The sequence below is a fragment of the Canis aureus genome, chromosome 25 (genome assembly GCF_053574225.1).
Source record: "Canis aureus isolate CA01 chromosome 25, VMU_Caureus_v.1.0, whole genome shotgun sequence".
In the NCBI taxonomy this organism is placed as follows: Eukaryota; Metazoa; Chordata; class Mammalia; order Carnivora; family Canidae; genus Canis; species Canis aureus.
Window position 1 is genome coordinate 33,281,668 of NC_135635.1, and position 14,726 is coordinate 33,296,393.

The following is a 14,726-nucleotide window of genomic DNA, read 5'->3' on the forward strand; positions in this document are numbered from 1 at the left end:
AGTTTGAATTTTAGAAAAGTTGTGAAACAAATGATTTAATTTATATGGGTAAGTATTTCATTGGAATAGTTGGAATAAAATCTATGAAGAATAGGAATTTACAGTCTTAAACTCGGTTTTGTTTGCTGTCCATATAAGTTGTATATTGGGACTCCTAGAACACTAAACTGTAAGGTACACTCAGAAGGTCACCAAGTACCTGTGACTCATAAGATTGGAGATAAGGAAGACCAAGGCTACATGCCTATTTATGGGAAGATTTGGTTATATGCATGTTAATACATTGAAATCAAGCAGGTAGTACAGAGCTTTTGAGCTCTGCACGTGGAAGAAAAAGGGTTTGGTTCATTGTGGGAATTCCCCAGAAGGGAGATTTGGAAGCAGGTGAATCTCTATCATTAGCTGGAATTAGAAGTCCTTATTCTTTTCGAGAACAAGTAAGGTATTAAATAAGTAAAATAAATAAAAATAAGTTGGTTGGACTGCCAGTAGTTTTGAGTGGGTGGAAAATTGAGTATCTGGAGAAAGAAAGCTGACTTTCAAGTCAGTTTTTCCAAAAGACATCACAGTTGGGAGGGACTAAGGAATCCTTTTCCAGCTTTATTTTGATAAAGTCATTCATTTTGGAGCTACAAATCCTACAGGAAAAGAGCCCAACTTCATAGTGGGTGGTCTATGAATCAATTATCCACAGACTTTTAGGGGAGGGAGCAAGTAATAATCCCTTTAATACACTTTCTTTTCTCTTATTCAGTGTCTCATTGCAGAATGTAAATGAATAGAAAATGAAAAGGAACTGGGTTGGACAACACTGTTTGTGACTGATAATTAAGTGAGGGATCAGAAGCCAGGAGTTTTGTGGACATTTCATTCAACATGTTCAGATTTCACACCCTCAAGCTCCTATTAATGGATATAAGTGAATGGCTTTTATCAGATTCAGCTGAACTAAGATTTACTGCTGTTTTTCATATGCTTTACCTTATATCATTGTATTTAATCTTCCCAGTAATCTCATGAAGTTAATTACTAGTCCCCTTTTACAGACTAGAAAAGTAGCTTCCAGAGGAGTTAAGAGACCTGTCTGTTTAAAGGCACACAAGGAGAAAAGGGAGGACCGGTCTCAAAAGCTAAATCTAATGGCTACCTAATGGCCAGTCCAGTGCTTATTTCACAGTGCTGCCCTACTTGGTTCCAGTTTCTGGGGACCTGAATTCTATCATTGATATTGCCAGCTGACCACTGTGATGTCTTTATTTGGGAAAATCCACCCAGCATGTCCAAAAAGCCTGGTGAGGTGACCTAATTTATAAGAGGATACAAAAAAAACCCTGCAAAAAAAAAAAAAAATCCGATGTTTTCTAGCATATAGAATAATAAGAAGCAGAAAGAAGCACTTTTGTATATTCTGGAATTGTCACTTAAAATAAGATATTCTCACATAATGGAACATATATTTTTCATCCAACCGTTATAGGCTAGTTTTGAATAAATATTTCAGCTGTAACATTATGTAGTTTCCTGTGAATATCTAGCTTCCTTCTGAACTTGGGGGTAATTTTACCTTCTTAAAACTTGGCCTCCTAAGTGTGGCTTAGAAGATCAATTTTAAGGGATCCCTGGGTGGCGCAGCGGTTTGGCACCTGCCTTTGGCCCAGGGCGCGATCCTGGAGACCCGGGATCAAATCCCACGTCAGGCTCCCGGTGCATGGAGCCTGCTTCTCCCTCTGCCTGTGTCTCTGCCCCTCTCTCTCTCTCTCTCTGTGACTATCATAAATAAATAAAAATTAAAAAAAAAAAGAAGATCAATTTTAAGACTCTGATGGCATGCCAGAAAAATTTCCAGCTAGCCCACATTTGCCTTGGTCATTGCTATCTCCTTCCTCTTACTCTGTATCATCCTATTGTACTGTACTTTATAGCCACTTTTAGCCTTCTGACAGTCAGTGCCATGTAGCGTCTATTCTCTTTTTAAAGTACTGCAACAATTCCCGACATAATCAGTCCACTCTAATGGTCACCGACTCTTTCTAAAATCATTGAATCATCATCCTATGGTGAGCAGGCTACCTGCAGCAGTGGTTTTAGGGTGTCTCTTCCAAGAAATAGAAAACACTGTTCACATATACAGTGGATTGCTGGGGCTTTGTAAAAGCAGCAGCAGCCTTGATTTTGTTGGGGAAGAGGAATTTTTACTACCCTTCAAGATTCTTCTAGCTGGTCTAAGAATTAAATTGACGTGAGACGAGATTAGTAGGAGAAAATCCTATTTAATTTTTTATCTATTTAATTTAATATTGTACGTATAGGGACTCTACACAGACATGAGACTTCAAAGACAGTCAGGCAAAATGAGATATGTTTGTCATCCTGAATTAAGGAGAAGGAAGTGGGTGTTTGAGACTTTGAAGGGAAGGGAAGCAATTCACAGGAATATGAAAAAGAGTGAATGTCTGATAAACAAATGTTTGTGGGGCATCGGAAACAATGGGACCTACAAAGGAATTTTAACAAGGTGACTTTGTTAAATTCCTTACTGTCTATTACCCTTAGTTTATACTATGCTGTAGGTATCTATGGTGATAGCTCTCTTCCTGGAGCAGGTTTTCTTATCTAAATTATTTTTTTGGCAGTTAGGGGAAATTCTTCCTGAGTCTTTTGGGTCTTGATTTTAGCTGGAAATAATTTTCATGCCAAAGTGGCATATTTGGGCCAACTTGCCATTGGCCCCTACAATTAGTAGGATCATGGAATTTTGTTTGCAGGACCCAAACGGGCAGGAAGGAGCCTTTTTACAATGGGGTGTGAACCAAAGGAACATAATGTTCTTGGACTGGCTGCATGAATATGGAAGAGGGCCAAGGGGACCAAGAAAGACTAGGAAGACTAAAAGGCTCCAAAATTAAGTGGGGCCAGTTTGGGGGCTTGACCCCAGTTTAGAAGTCTCATTTCACCCTCTGTTCTTTTGACTTCCTCCCACATCATATTCCATAAACATAGTTGCCCAGTTCCCAACCTTACCTGGAGTATTTCTTTTTTTTTATATAATTTTTATTTATTTATGATAGTCACAGAGAGAGAGAGAGAGAGAGAGAGAGAGGCAGAGACACAGGCAGAGGGAGAAGCAGGCTCCATGCACTGGGAACCTGATGTGGGATTCGATCCTGGGTCTCCAGGATCGCGCCCTGGGCCAAAGGCAGGCGCTAAACTTCTGCGCCACCCAGGGATCCCCCTGGCGTATTTCTATTCATTCTTCCATCCCAACTCAAAGGCTACTTCCTGGTAAAGCCTTCCCTGACTTTCCTGTGACACATGCTACTCTATTCTCTGTGTTCCCAAACAGCTTGTGTGGAAAATGTACCTTGTGTATGGTAATTACTTGTTTATAGATTTGTCTGTAATGGATCTTGGAGCCCCATTTTCATTTGTGCCTTCCTGGCATGTAGTAAAGACTAGACAGATATTTATCAAATGAGCAGATGGGTTTTACCTCCCATCCCCACTTCATCTTGCTTGGGCCAGGGTGGTTTTTTGATTTGTTTGTTTGTTTTTGGTTTTGTTTTGTTTTTGCCTCAGGCAAGTGGCTGAGAACAATCCACACAATGCATTTAGCACCTTGGAGTGAAGGTCATGAAACGGCTTATGCCTTCCAAACAGGAGGATGAGTCTTCTCTCTCAGTCCTTTAGGGCCAATCTCAGTTTGGCAAGATGATAATTTGTGTGTGATTTCAAACCTAACAAACTTTCTGATTGAAAGTAAAAGCTAACTTAATATTCTTTATTGCTTCTTGGAATCTGATCTTGGCAAGATTAATGTAAAAAATACTGCGAAGTAATTCATGTGGAGTTTTGCCTCAGTGAAATTGCAGTACCAGGAGGTCTCATTTTCAAAAAGGTCCCCAGAGTTGCCCCTCATCTTTTGTTAGTGCAAAGGCTTTTCGTGTTGGCCTGAAGGCTCTGCCCTTTGGTGAGATACCCCACAGAGTCATTCCAATGGCAGAGGAAACCCATAGGGACTGTTAAAAGGATAGCTGCAATTTGCATACATTCTTTCAAATACAGTGAACCAGGGAAAATGTTGATTTTACCTCCATTTTAAAAACAAGTTGCCTTGTGATTGAAAGGCATTGGAATAGCCTTTGAGTGACCTCATTTTCCTGCTCTACCAAACTGCCCTTGATGGAGGAAGCAGTGGCCAACTAGAGATAACCAGCCAGGTAGTTGGAAGGTTTCAGATGTCTTGCTCCTTGGAAGAGTGGCTGGTGTTAGCACTTTGGCAACAGCTGGGGGTGGTAGTCATAGCCACTGGTCATATGTGACTATTTACATTTCACTTAATTAAAAGGAAATAAAATAAAAATTCAGTTTCTCAGTGACTGAGCTGCATTTCAGGTGCTCACTGACTACTACATGTAGCTGCTGTGTTGGTCACTGCAGATATAAATTGTCATCATCGCAGAAAGTGCTATTGGGCAGTGTTGCTCCAAGGAGCTGGAAGCCTATAATGTTACATCTGCAAGATGCCTGACTTTTCTAGATTGGCCAGGAGCAGTCCTGGGAGGTGCAGCTTAAAATAGAGAGGGAGGTCAGTGAATAGTGTTTGTTTGCCTATGGCCAGGGGTTGGGTGATACCTTTGGGTGCAACTAGCAGGTCTGAAACAGCTAGTGGAGAGCAAGGAGGTGGAATGGTTGAGACTCAGACCGAAATATGAGTTATTTTGTGACTAACACATGCCAGGACTTACATTGGTGGCTTTCACCTTTGTTACCTCACTTTGGCCCCTAAGGTGGTGGTTATTTGCCTGCTTTTTTACAGATGAAAAAACCGAGACTCAGAGGATCAAGTCATGTGTAAAAGGCCACACAGCAGTGGGGTCTGTGGTGGAACCCACTGCTTCCAAATCTCAAGTTCCGTACTTTTCTGGCATTGGCAGAGGAGGAGGGGGGAGAGAGGACATAGCAGATGGGCAAAGGACCATTAGTTCAAAGGGGAGATATTAATTTGAAGAAATCAACCTGTTTGCTCCATCCAGTCATCCCTTGGAGCCTGGGTAGTGCTTAACCACCTGCTCAGGGTCTGTTGTCAGGGGTTGATGCTAAGGTGGATTTTTCTTCATGGGAAGCTTAATGAATGGAATGAAAATCTGCTGAATCTGGATTCAGAACTTAATTATGTAGCAGGTACTGTTTGGCGTGCCAGACACTGTTCTGAAGTGTTTTTACATAAGTAACTCATTTAATCCATATAACTCCCCTATGAGGTAGCTACTATCATTATCCCGATTTTATAGATGAAGTAACTGAGGTTTGGAGAGATAGAGTATGTTGTCCAAGATCACACACGTCCTGACCCTGTGCCCTCAAGCATGCGGCACTGAGCAGGAGGCTCCGGCGGGCCTGTTGTTCTCACAGACCTGGTAATGCTCTCTGACACCTTAAAGGTGGCTTCCTGCCAGTCAAATGGAATATAAAGCTTCTACAGGAGTATTAATTCCTCACAGTGTTGTTCACACATAGTTTCCTGTAATCACTAAACATATGAAAAGTAATTCCCTCTCCCCTCTCACTCTATGTATCACTCCTTTCCTCCTTTCTGCTTCTTTAAACCTGGTGGTGGTCTCATCTTTGTGGCTTTTCTCTTGCTCCTGTTTCTCTGTGAGTGGCAAGAGACTCCCGTCGGCTATTAGGGCAATTAGTCACTGCGTACGGTTGCCTAACTGTGCCCCGAGTGAATGTCAGCCTGTGATGGAAGAGCTGCACATCAGCGCTATCTAAATGACCATCCCATGCATCCAGTGTGGCGGGGGAGCACCTAGGGGCCATCCACAGGGGGCATCCTCTCTGTGTCAGGTGCATCACTGAAGGGAGAGGGGGGCAGCGGGTGATGTGGGGCTGGGTTAATCCGGGTCCCCCTGGCCACCCCCACCCTGGCCCTGCGAGCCGGGCACCGGTGTCCTCTCTGCCTGCGGCCCTGCATGCTGTGGCGGAGCTTCACCCTCCTGACGGCATGGGCAGTCAAGCCTGCCCTTTTCCAGGCTATAAAGCTTTCTTCATGAGGAGGTGGAAAAAAACCGAGGAGGAGGAGCAGGAAAGAGCCTCAAGTGAACAGGTACTCGAATACCTTCCTCTGTGCGCCCGCAGCTCCTCTGCTTCCTGCAAGGGAGAGACCTCGCGACGGGTCCCCAGTGTCCTGTGCGAAGCCTTTGCCCTCATCCTGTCATTGTGGGGGTGCCTTTGTGTGCACTGGGGCAGAGGAGGAGCTTTGGGCCTAGACTAGGAGTCCTGACAAAGGGAGTGAGAAGAGATCATCTTCCCTCCGAGCTATGGAAGAGAAGGGGCCCTTCAGAAAGCCAGAAGACAGGATTTTGATTCATTGCCAGAGGTGAACAGCTGGCCAAGAAGAATTGTGTAAAGAATAATAAATATTGACACGAACTGTATAAAGGTTGTGTGATGCTGGTTCCTGGTTCTCAGGCTGTGAGGTCAGAGCAGACTTCTGAGACTAATATGCTTTCCTGGTTGGCTGTGGTGCCTCTCAGCTCACTTCTGGGGCTTCTCCCCTCCCTGACTCCCACCTCCAACTTCTACCGACATTGGTGTTGAGGCTGAGTCTGCTCTTTTCCCGAGAACCAGCTATGTGATCATTCATCCATTCCTTTATTTGAAAATATCATTTTATTCTGCTCTCAGTATCTCTCACTTTTTTCTTTATAAATTCCATGCCAAATGATAGAGATATAAAAATATATGGGATATGGTTATTTTCTAGAAGATTTCCTGGTCTGCTTGAGGATACGGATAAGACTCAGCACAGTGCTCCAGTAAAGGTACTGTAGGGTCTCCAATGAGGACAGATCAGGGCCAGCCCAGGGACATGCAGAGGGGTATTGAGAATTACTTTTAAGTGATGGTGATGCTTGGGCTGGCTAGCTCAGGAGGGAAGGATAGGTTGTCCCAGGCCTCCTTCAGCAGGAGTTAAGGCATGGAAATGCGAAAAAGCATGACAGACTTGGAAATCTTCAAGTAAAGGGCAGTAGGTTTGGAGTAGGTGGGTTCCTGAGGAGTCATGCCATTAGAGGAGAATGAAAATTTATGGAAATGCAAACTGCAAAGATCATTTTATGTCATGGTGAGGGATTACTTAGAACTATATCCTGAGAGCTGTGGGAATCCACTGAAGAATCTTCAAACAGAGGAGTGACACGGTGAAATTTACATTTTATTAATAAAAAATTCCTTGGGAAATGGTGTACCGGATTGCTCAGAGTGGTGTGATTTGGTAGCAGAACTTGTGGAGAGGCCTCCATGGTGATCCTGGCCAGAAATGGTAGAGGTCTGAGCCAGAGTGGTGGCAGGAAGGTGACACAGAGGGAGGACAGGGGTAAAGGGGTTAGCCTCAAGGAGAGGCTGTACTTTCTCTGGGACTAGAGAGAAGGCAGAAAGAAGGCTGAGTGTTGCTAGAATAATTGTATTTATGTGTTCATCCCATTTCATCAAACAAGTCCAGTTCAGTTTTCAATTTTGCACCTAACACTGAAGCATTATAATGGCATTGACTTTTGTAAATGCTCTCCGGAAGAAATTATGGGGGTATTTATTTGTGTGTCCTATCAGTTTTGTAAGACTCTAAGCTCTTCAAGGGAGGGCACACAATGTATTTATCCATCTATTATGTGTGGCATTCAGCACAGCAGGAATACTTAATAAGTATTTAATAATAATAAGATCTGAGCCCCAGGAGCATTATTCTATTTGTCAGTGAAGGAATAAGGAGGTTTGGAAGCAGTTTGGCCAAGTTTAGTTTTAAAAGAAAAATTTCAATTATTTGAACTTTTGAACATCTTAAAACTCATTCCTGAAATATAATCTGAATGGCTCTGCTCCTGGTTTTCTTAGGTAAATATTTTAGTTGGCTTAATTGGGTGATTGTTTCCTAAAATATAAGAGGTGGTATTTCTTTGTTGTTCAGTAATCTCTGATGATCAATCAGCCTGTCTTTAAAAATAGAGCTTTTTACCAACATGGTTGATATTTTCTAATTCAGGTCCCTGTGCTCTTTTCTGAGATTTATATAAAGCAGAATAGCTACCATTAGTTTGTCTTGTTTGTAACATCCTTTTCTTTCTCACGCATTTACTTCCTTGTCACATTTATCTTCATTACTCTGGGATGTTCCTCCTTACTGTAAGACCCTCTGCCTTTTCTCTTTCATCCTGAGTCTTTCTAGTGTCTGCTCAATTTAATGACCAGAAAGACATCAGCCATCAGGCCACTGGATACAATGTATTTTCACAGTGCATCAGTGCTGGGCGCCAGACCCTGTCAGTTATGATACATCCAGTTCATATTTTCCCCCAAGACTTTGATAAGCCTGATCAGAAAGTCTTGGTGGATTTAAGAACAAGAGTCACTATTTCTGGACCTTCTCCTATATTTAGCCTCTATATCACCAGGAAACACAGTGCATATCCAGTGGGCCTAACTGGGGGGTACTATTATTATTAACCCTTACAATATGAACAGACTTTTGACCTCCCTGTGTTGAATCCGGGTAGTCCTTATCAAAGATGAGTTCTCATGAGTAGGTCATGTTCATCATCTTTTTTTTTTAAAGATTTTATTTATTTATTCATTAGAGACAGAGAGAGAGAGAGAGAGAGACAGAGAGACAGAGAGACAGAGACACAGGCAGAGGGAGAAGTAGGCTCCATGCAGGGAGCCTGACGTGGGACTCGATCCCAAGTCTCCAGGATCATGCCCTGGGCTGAAGGCGGCGCTAAACCGCTGGGCCACCGGGGCTGCCTGGTTGTGTTCATCTTTATCTACTTGGGCTGTTTTCACAGCCAGGCTGGGGTTTTCATGTGGACTTCTACATGTACCAAAAGTAGTAAGTCAACATTTATGTAAGATCTGTGTAACATGGCTTGCCTGTGCCATGGATTTTAGAGCTCCCCAAATTTGTCCTTTGTATTGCCCAAGGATCAGTGGCTTCGAACCTAGCTTAAAGGAAGTAGAAGGAGAGAAGAAAGTTATCTTTATGCTGCATTCCTGGAACCTGTCCTCATTATAGTGTAGGAGCAGGTGCACCATGTGTACACATCATTCTGGGGCTCCTTCTCCCGATCACTTTCACTACTTACTGAGCATTTCTAGATTCCATTAAACTGGTCCTCCTCTTAGATCAGTCTCTTATGTTGTGACCAGTTCAAAGGTAATTTCTTCAATTCTAGGCCATCAGTGAGTACACTGAGGTGCATTTTGTGAGAAGTCTCAAGCAAGGGGATATGACTTGAACCAAGTCATATAAAAAACAGAAGTAAGAGGGAGTTTTAACTTGTGGGAGAGAAGGGCAGGGCATGAGTTTTCTTCAAGTATGTGAAATGTTGTCATTTGGAAAGGGGTAAAAGTTGATCTGTGTCTCCCCAAGGAGCAGAACTAGGTGCAAGGTAAAGGGAGCCATTCAGTTCATCATAGGGAAGAACTTTAGAGTGTGATATTTAAGAATTTTGTGCTGGAATCAAGCTTCATGAGTTTAAATCCACAATCTGTTGGTTATTAGCCATAAAAAAATTGGGTTAATTTTTAAATCATTCTAATCTTTAGTTTCCCCATCCATAAAATGGGGATAATATAAGTATCTATCTTGTGAATTCTTATGCTTATCTGATGACATAATGTCAATTAAATGCTCTTTCTCACGATGCACAGTGAGTGCTTGATGGTGCAGGCAATTATTAATGGGCTGGATGGTCTCAAAATAGTACATGGGTCTAACTACAGTTTCCAGCATTTCCTATTACCATTGAGCATCATGACTTTTTTTTCTTTCAAATTTGGAATTCTTTGACATATTTATATGTGGTTTTCTTATGTTTTCCTTGGCTGAGGGAAGTTGATAGAGAACTATGTACCTCCAGAGTAATTTAAATGGCATAGATACTTCTGTGAAGTTTAAGACAAGTAAAGTATACAGTGTCATGAATTCTAAATAACTGGAGAATGGAGTAGAGTTGATAAGGATGCCATCTTGACCTGGTGAAAGTTGAATTAAGATTTTTTTTTTAGATAAAGAAATGAAGTTCTAAGAGTTTAAAATGTATTATGTGATGGGCATTAAGGAGGGCATGTGTGATGTGATGAGCACTGGGTGTTATATACAACCAATGAATTCTTGAACTCTACATCTAAAACTAATGATGTACTATATGTTGGCTAATTAAATTTAAATAAAAAAATAAAATATATTCTATACATTTCCAAGTAAGGGATTCATGGGCAGTGATAAAAGTAAAATGCCATTTACTTTTTTTTTTAAAGATGAATTACTTTATCCTGAATTTTACGAAATACTGAGATAATGAGACAATAAAGTATCATTTTTAATTTCTTAAGTTCTTGTTTATGCACTTAAAAAAGTTGAGGCATAACATACACACAGTAAAGTGAATCATATCAATTGCACAGTTGGATGAATTTTTACATATGTATTCATCTGTGCAACCACTCCACAGATAAAGATATAAACCATTTCTAACAAGCCAGAGAGTTCCCTCATGCCTTTTTCAAGTCTACTCAGACTTCTTTCAACCTTAGATAAATTTTGCTTGTTCTAGAACTTCATATAAAGAAAATTCAGCAGTATATACTTTTGTGTTTGGTGGCTTTTGCTTAACATCTTATCTGTGAGATTCTTTCGTGTTGTTGTGTGTAGTAACTAGTTTATGCAAAGAGCTTCTTATATTTAAATGGCTTTTCATGTTACAAATAAATCTTTGGAAGAAATGTGAGGCTGGAAGGAGTTTTACACAACTTCATGTCCATATCCTTTGATTTACAAACAAAGCATCTGAACTAAAAATATTAAGTAATTTGCATAGATAACTAATGGCCAAGTAACATGGTATGCTGTATCTTCATGGAGATAGATCTATTGCACACATTATTCTCAGTAAGAGTCATGCACATAATGTCTAAATTATACATAGAAAATGTGAATTATTTAAAATTACAAATTATGATACAAATTAATCTTATTCACTATGGGACTGTTTCTTGGGTAGTATACACATTGTGACAATGACATTTTTAGACATTTTTAGTTTATTGTGATTATCCAGACAAGGAAGTCATTGCCATCATGCCCATTCACATAAGTCATAAAGCCCTATGTACAACAAAACTGGAATTGCTTCTGCTAGAATAAATCCTAAATACATTCTTTCTCTGTCTCCTGTGTAGGCATGCACATGCATTTACACACACACACACACACACTCACAAACACACATACACCAAATACAACAGACCATGTGAAAAGGCTGCACATTTTCTAGAATATAACCACTCATTTCAGTGTCATCAAGGGGGTTATTGTCTTTCCACAAGCCTGTTGCTCCTGAAACTCAAAATGTTATTCTTGAAATTGATTGATTATAGCAAAGCTGAATAATAAAGAAGTGGGCATAGATGGAAGGGTTAGAAAGCGTTGCTCTTCAGTGGACAGTGGACTTTTCATTTTGATACTGAAGGTTAGGAGGTAAGGCCTGGAGCGCCTGTAGTTTTGTTTGTAGGAGGCCAGACACAAGTTGGAATGTATAAAGAAATGCCATTTCTTCTCCAGGAATATGGCAATCTGGCTAATCAGCCTGACCCTCTTTCTCCAGGAATATGGCAATCTGGCTAATCAGCCTGACCCTCTGACTAGAAACAAATTAAAACACTGGATAAGGGTCCCTGGGTGGCGCAGCGGTTTGGCTCCTGCCTTTGGCCCAGGGCACGATCCTGGGGACCCGGGATCGAGTCCCACGTCGGGCTCCCGGTGCATGGAGCCTGTTCCTCCCTCTGCCTGTGTCTCTGCCTCTCTCTCTCTCTCTCTGTGTGACTGTCATGAACAAATAAAAAAAAATTAAAAAAAAAAACACTGGATAAGAAGCATGTCTTAAAAGCATTGAATTGCTAAAAGAGAATAAGGAATCGGGAGGCTGAAATCCAAGGCTAGGAAAAGCACTGGGCGCTCTGTTTACCTAATGGAATTTACTAAGCCTCAAAACTGAGCGGCAGTTTTGATGGCCTGGCAGGAGAGGAAAACAAAACTCGGAAGGAAGTCCAAATGAGGAGCCTAGGTTCCCTCCCATATTATGCTGGAATCTCTGAACTACAAATACCCGCATCACATCCCCAGGAAACCGCACAGAGAGCTGCCTGGAGGCTGAGCAGAAGGGGCTGGAGCTGGGGAAGTGAAAGAAAACCTGTCTCTGAGAAGTTGTAAGCACTGCAGGCTGCACCCATCAGAGTACCTTACTACCCGTATTTGCATGAATGGATGGTCCAGAACCCTCTGGCAAGGAATTTAGTTTTGAGGTGGTTCTGGGTTCCTGGTAGTCTTAGGCCTGGTAGAAGAGAATGCAAACTTCTCTGAAGGAAGACTCCCTCATTCCAGACTACTGGGACCTACCCCCCCACCCCACGTCCATTTTCAAGGGCAGTGAGCAGTCCGGGCAGGGATAACTAGCACAGGACAAAACCAGCACGAACCAGAAGAAACACCAGGGTGCAGAGACAGATCAGCAAGCCCTCCGGACTTTGGAATCATCAGACATATTATAGATACATTACAGATAACTGTCCTTATTGTCTTTAAAGAAGTAAAAGGCAAGCTTAAACATATCTCCAGGAACTAGAAAAATATAGAGTATATTCTAGAAGATCTGATAAATCAATCATCAATCAATCAATCAATAAAACAATTAGAGACTTTGGGATTACTGCCCAGGGCTGGAGGGGAGCAGGTGGGCACCCCCAGGAAGGCAGGACCAGCTGGGCGGCCCCGCCCTGCTGCCAGCGCGTGCAGGCTGCCTGTGTACCTGGGTGCGTGTGTGGGCGGGCCTGTCGCCCTCCAGGGCCCCGCCTCCCAGCGCAGGTGCACAACCATACGGCCGCCTCCCACGTTGCAGGGAAAGCAGCGAGAGCACAGAGCTGCAGAGAATGGAGACTGACCTTGAGCCTACGCTGGTGGCGGAGCTGGTTCCACAAGAAGCCCCCTTACCCACGGCTCAGCAGCCTGCGCTGCAGTGAGAGCCACTGTCGTTTCTGAATTTTCAGGGGGTTTTCATGCACCTCTTTCTCCTCCTCCACCTTCTCTTCCTCCTGAGGCATCGGTTCTGCTCCAGGTGCAGTGCTTGGTACCTGCAAATTAAACAAACACAAAACAGATTAAGGGGAGAAAAGTCGGGGATCCCTGGGTGGCTCAGCGGTTTGGCGCCTGCCTTTGGCCCAGGGCGTGATCCTGGAGTCCTGGGCTCAAGTCCCGCGTTGGCCTCCCCGTGCATGGAGCCTGCTTCTCCCTCTGCCTGTGTCTCTGCCTCTCTATCTCTTTCTCTATCATAAATAAATAAATAAAATCTTTAAAAAAAAAGGGGGGGGGGAGAAAAGGAAGGAAAACCGAGGTATAACTTAATGCCTTGCCTGGAGTCGTACATACTTTGGTGACAGTTTACAGAAACCCAACTCAGCAAATGGATGGGCCACGACCCTTTTCAGCCAAAGCATTACTCAACTATGGCAGAACTGTTTATGAGATGTGGAGAAGATCTGGAACCATGGCAGAAGATATTAAGGGGTTGAGGATGAGAATGACAACAAGCTAATCTTTGCTGCGAGATATCCAGTTCAAAAGCAGCAATTACAAATATTTTGAACAGGGTGGACCTCTGCTTATGTTTGAAAGAAAGGAGCATTCAGATATTACTGCTGCATTCCAGCCCACAGGTTGGTCCTACATGAATTGAACATCAAATCCAGTGGCTACCTCACTAGTAAATTTTCGTCCTGAATCTAGATCTTTGGATAGTTCTCTTCTTGTTCAGGTTTTGTCTAGACCTGTGTTTCTGAAAGTACACAGTCATCCCAGGGATGCATTGGATATTATTTATCAATATCAACAATTTCTGAACTATCATGAGTAGTCATCCAATAGAATTGGATCAGAAGCATAATTGACATTTAGACAATGTCACATTTTTATGATTGCTCAACTAAGAACTAACTACCTAACCTGTTCATAAATCAGGTAATATGCTTAAATTAAATTGATATGGTATTGAAAATTGTGCTATCAAAACATGAATGTAGGTATAATCAGTAATGAAAATTGCATAATGGCAAGCTATTTAAGATTGTAAACTGGGCCAAGTATTCTTAGTTTTTAATTTAGAAAATTGTTGAGAGACTATTGTAGCATTTTGTTCTGAAAATATACCTTTGTAGTTTAATTACTTTATAAAACTTAAGTATTTGTTAAAGGTTAACAGTCTTTGTCAAGCTGTTAATAGTTGTAAGGCTTTGTGCTAAATGCCATACATAAATTAATCTCAGTATCTATGAAATAAGCACTATTATTATTTTATTTTTAAAAAATTTAAAAAGATTTTATTTTAGAGAATGTATGTGTGGGAGTAGGGGGAGGGGCAGAGGGAAAGGGAGAAAGAGAAGCTCAAGCAGACTCCCCACTGAGTGCACATCTGAAAGTGGGGCTCCATCCCCCGAACCTGAGATCGTGACCTGAGCTGAAACCAAAAACCAACAGTTGGATGCTCAGCTGACTGAGCCACTCAGGTGCCCCATTATTCATGTTTTATAATCAAGGAAACTGAGGCTCACAGAGCTTCAGTAATTCACTGAAGATTACACAGCTAGCAAATAGTAGATCTGTGATTTCAGTAACGACT

At 42.0% G+C, this 14,726-nt stretch overlaps 1 protein-coding gene and 1 pseudogene across 9 annotated transcripts in view; both read left to right on the plus strand.

Moving 5' to 3' along the window:
* Window positions 1–14,726, plus strand: part of GRIN2B (glutamate ionotropic receptor NMDA type subunit 2B) — a 543,572-nt gene that overhangs the window by 147,852 nt on the left and 380,994 nt on the right. The window lies entirely within an intron of this gene.
* Window positions 13,519–13,960, plus strand: LOC144297503 (zinc finger protein 280D pseudogene; annotated as a pseudogene).